Below are 4970 nucleotides of genomic sequence, written 5' to 3'. Positions count from 1 at the left end.
ATGGCGCAAGTGGCTGCCGACGGCGGAATTCTGGTACAACACTACGTACCACTCCTCCCTAAACACTTCCCCTTTCCAAGCATTGTATGGGAAGGAGCCCAACCTTGGAGGTCTGCCGACGTTCACTGCCAACCTACCAACAGAAGCTGGTGAGGAGCTGGACTGGGCTCAACACACCGAGGCACTACGCGTGCAGCTAGCGCGCGCCCAGAACAGGTTCAAGCAGAAAGCAGACAAGAACCGGACCGAGCGCTCCTTCAGCGAGGGGGATCAAGTCCTTCTCAAGCTACAACCCTACGTACAGTCGACGGTGGCCAATCGCCCCTGCCCCAAGCTCGCCTACAAGTTTTTCGGCCCCTTCACAATTCTGCAACGCATTGGCACCATGGCTTATAAGCTCCAGCTACCAGAAGGCAGTCGTATCCATCTTGTCTTCCATGTGTCACAGCTGAAGCCTTTCACACCAGATTACTCGCCGGTGTTCTCCGAGCTGCCCCGCACATTGGACCTCACCGCGGCTCCATTCCAACCTGTCGCCATCTTGGATCGCCGCATGGTTAAGAAAGGAAACAGCCCCGTGGTCCAGATACGCATCCAGTGGTCATCGCTCTCTACGGAGTCTGCAACCTGGGAAGATTACAATGTGCTGCGCCATCGCTACCCGGCGGCACCATGCTGGACCGACGACGCTGCAGCTCATGGAGGGGTAACTGTCACACCTGATACAAGTGTATCGATGAACACATGAGAGGTGAGGAGAGCAGCCTAAGTGTAAGTGCTGGGCCGAGGCCTGAGTGGGCTATTGGGCCGCCTGTGGCCAGTGTGTGGTGTGTTACATAAACCAGTCTGTAATTCTGGATCGGTTATGAAATAAGATAACACTGGAAGTCTCTCTCTCTCGTTCCCCTTCGTCTATCTCCCTCCCTGCTCTCCTCACCTACCTCTATTCTTCCCGTGCGATCGATCCCCTTCCTAGGGTTCATCGGTCGTCACACCGCCTCCCACATCCGTTGGAGGAGCTCTTCGCGGAGGACGAGCCACTCGCCCGGCTGTACATCGACGACGCCGACGACTGCTTCGAGCCCATAGGGACAGCAGTCCGTCCCCACCTACGTCTCCTCGTGCGCCTCCGCCTGCGGACGCGCCGGCTCCTGCCGGGTTCGTCAACGACGACGTCGGGCGCATCGCCTGCCCGCGCGCATCACGGGGCACCGATGCGGGCAGGCGGTGGTTCCCGATCTCGCAGGCTCCCGCCGGCTCCCCTCGCCGCATGTCAAGGCCGGCGTCGGTGATCTTCACCGACCCGGATCCAACACGGGGGCGTAACGAGCTGGCCCCACCCAGCCCGCCCCGAGACGCCCTGCCGCTCCACCTCGCTCCTCTCCTCCCCCCGGGCTGGGGTCGCCCGGGCTGCGGCAGGTGCACAACTACAGCGCCAACTGAACTACACCCTGTGCCTAGTTCGCGACGAGGGTCCCTTACAGCACGAGGTAATCATATTCTATTCTATCACTCTGAAGATCTGGATTTCTTCAGTACGGACGCTTTTGTCTTTGTGCTTGGTATTTTAGTTTACTAGCATAATGAGCACGCGTTGGATCAATTGAGAAACCACATATGTTACCTTGATATAGTCTCCTGGGCGGTGGATCTTTATACTTTCGAATAATTACAATCAAGTTCATAGGTGTGAAAGTGATACCTGATTATATGCCAAATGCAAGAAAGAAAAGAAAAAAACGACGGTCTGGATAATGTTGGTTTGACATCCACCAGTTGAAGCTGTTTTAGCAAAATGCCTATGCAGCTTTGGTTGGACATATTTCAAACCCTTCTTATATGGTTTTAACACTTACACGGCACTGTGTTCCAATCTTATAGTCATGGGAGCGTTTTCCGTGCAATCATAATTATTGCACTTTATTTCTTTTGATACATTATCTGAAGGACTGGAGTATCACCAAAGAACTAGCCATGGAGAGCGGTGCGTGGAAGCCTGCTATCCATGTGCCAGCAGAACCATGAGTTGGTCACGAGATCTTATGTGTTTCACCTCTAGCCTACCCCAACCCTGTGTGGGACTAAAGGCTTTATTGTTGTTGTTTTATTTCTTTTGGTACATTGTCAGGCCAGGCACATTTCATAAAGAAAAGGTTTTACATGAGAACTTGAGAAGAAAGAGTTGATGAAGTAAATTATATCCGAACAGTATAACGATGTTGTGGTTGGAATTTACAAAATGTCATTTGACACTGAAGAGATGCTAGTTTTCATAATGCTGTGATTCTGCCCTGGTAGTTTTGGCATAATTTATGCAATGGTGCTGTTAATTCTGCATAACATCAATATTCGAATTCAACAGTATTAACCTAGAGTTTTTGCAGAGTTCGGAGCACTACGTTTGGCGAAGGTCCTGCGACGTGTCAGTTGAGTTCGAGCGCCTTTGGTCAATCTACCAAAGGTGTGATGGTCTAAACGATTTGCCCTACGGCGTTGTTTGGATAGTGAATTTTAGCCATGGGTATATATAGTACAAGTTTTTAGCTGAATTTTTGTAAAACCGGTTTTAGTATTTTTTTATGATTAACGAGTTTATAGAAAACTTTGTTTTGGTTAGCAAAGAATAGAACCGGGCTGGTACAGTCCATTGTTTGGATAACCAACTCTTATTTTTCTTTTCCGTGTCATCCGTGAGCCCGTGACCTTCTCCTTCTTCCTCTATCGTCCATTGACGAGAGTACATGACCAAGCTCCAGATATGATTCTTCCTCCGCCCTGGCTGCTGCTCGCCTCCAGTTAGGCCCGCACAGCTCCACGTGCTATCGACCGGCGACGGCGCTTTCCCTGGCACCGAGGTCGTTGCTTTCTCCCGGAATAGGCTCTGACTGGGCTGCTGCTTGCCTGCCCTCGCACCTCCATCATGTGTGCGCGGCCGCCGGCGACTGTTTACCTTGGTGGCCGAGGCCGTCTATGATGTGAATGGAGCAGCCACACCCAGGCATCGCATAACTCGTGAGAGTGCTTGCCGCCGTCCACCCTGACGTCCATCGCGGCCAGCCACGCGGCGGCGACCATGCCGGCGATGGAGCTCAGTCTATCACCTGAGGGGAAAATATGTTAAAAATAATTGTGTCACTAGTGTGAAAAAGAGAAAAGGGGACTCGCAATTCTGGGGAGAGATGTTGAAACACAAGGATTTCTTCTTTTCCTTGTGCAAATTTGTTGTGGGGAATGGAGAGAATACCCGGTTCTGGGAAGATTGGTGGATTGGCCCAAAAGCCTTGAAAGATAGTTACCCACGTATATACAATATATGCTTTGACAAGGAGAAGTCAGTGGCCTGGGTTCTGGAAAAAGGACTAGATAATATAGGCTTTAGGAGATCGCTGTTATGGGAACATATCAAAGAGGCGTGCGAAAGTGTGGTGCTTGATGAGTCCTCTGATAAGATTAGGTGGACTCTTACTGGGGATGGAAATTATAGTGTGAAAACCTGTTATAGACATTTGATCCAGAATGAAATGAAATATCCATATAAATTTTTATGGAAAGTGAAAATGCCCCCTAGAGTTAAGTTTTAAATTTGGTTGCTGCTTAGGGGAAGCGTTCTGACCAAGCAGAATCTTAAAAGGAGGGGGTGGAAGGGAGACACAAAATGCTTCTTTTGTGGGAGAGAAGAAGATATTGAGCACCTTTTTGTCCACTGTTCTGTTGCTAAGATGCTGTGGATGGTTTTAAAATGCTCTTTTAATATTCATGATATCCCTGGAAAAATCAATGACATCTTTGGGCAATGGCTAAACAAATTTGGTAAAGATAATAGGAACCTCATGATTGTGGGTATTTCGGCAATGTTGTGGACAATGTGGAAATTAAGGAATAGATTAGTCTTTGATAATCATAGGGTTACTGATCCCTGTGTTCCTGTTAACTTGATTATTAAAAACTTACATGAGTGGTGTGTGTTGCAGAAAAGCCAAGAAAAAATATATCTCATGAAGGGGGGCGTAAATCAGGTTGAGCGGGTGGCCATGGAGATCTTCAAGGCGACGCGCGGCTGGGCAACTGGAGTTCCAAGACTTGGTGGTCCCTAGATCGACTACGCTGATGCCTGATCTTCTCTGCGCTTGCTACTAGCCTTCCTGCCTTCTCTCGTCTTCCTATCCTAATCAAAAGGCTGTAACTATGCAATTTGCCCCTGTGTGTGGCTTTGAATGATGTAATAGCTAGCGATGTTTCCTGGAGTCTAGTTTGCTTTTGGTTTCCTTAGCGTGATCTTCGTTAGGGATCTACCAAATATTCTGGCAAGATGATGATATGGGGGAGACGGAAGGGATGGCTTCCTCTCCAACATATCATCGCCAGTTTGTTGGAGGTTTCGGTTTGGTTTGTCTGGAGTCTGTGAACGGTTGATTTCTTTATATGAAATCGGAGAGGCGAGCTCTCTTTTATCAAAAAAAAAATTAAAAATCTCGCGGTTGCTAATCGAGGAGGTAAATGTTTGATCGACCGAAGGACTTGTACTCTTCCTGAAGCAAAACTAGAACCAGCGAATTGTTGAGGAACGAGAGATGAGGAGGAAAGTAGTAGTTACGACCAGTATTTGAGAAACGCGCTTTTGCAAAAACAACTAATAGTCGTTTTTCTGCAAACCCAGAATCCTGGGTTTCTGGAAACTAAGTTTCCTAAATCCATGGATTAGGTGGAGTAGCCAAACAAGATTTTATACGGTTAAACAGATTTCCTAGTTTATAGAGATCTGATTTTGTACATTTATCCTATCCAAACAACGCCTACGGGGACAGGGAGGTTGCAGAACCAATGCGGGCTATTCTCAAGAAGCGGCTCCCTGTATGTGCTCAAGTCCGCCGTGATACCTCCTTGCTTCCCCGACGAGTACCAAGAAGCCATGACCTCCAACTAGTCGCACATGTTGATTGTTAGAAGGGAGTTGCAAACCAGAACTTGTT

General features: G+C 48.5%; 1 long non-coding RNA gene across 1 annotated transcript; it reads left to right on the top strand.

The window, feature by feature from the left end:
- The first annotated feature begins 862 nt into the window (after positions 1-862).
- LOC125539548 (uncharacterized) lies at positions 863-4249 on the top strand. The gene is made up of 3 exons (XR_007296900.2): positions 863-1490; positions 2385-2461; positions 3972-4249. It is a non-coding gene; the product is annotated as an uncharacterized LOC125539548 (long non-coding RNA).
- The last annotated feature ends 721 nt before the right edge of the window (positions 4250-4970 follow it).

Source organism: Triticum urartu, chromosome 2A (genome assembly GCF_056163025.1).
Source record: "Triticum urartu cultivar PI428250 chromosome 2A, HENAU_Tu73, whole genome shotgun sequence".
Taxonomy (NCBI): Eukaryota; Viridiplantae; Streptophyta; class Magnoliopsida; order Poales; family Poaceae; genus Triticum; species Triticum urartu.
Note: the sequence above shows the minus strand (reverse complement) of the source record. Positions and strands in the feature narration are given on the sequence as shown.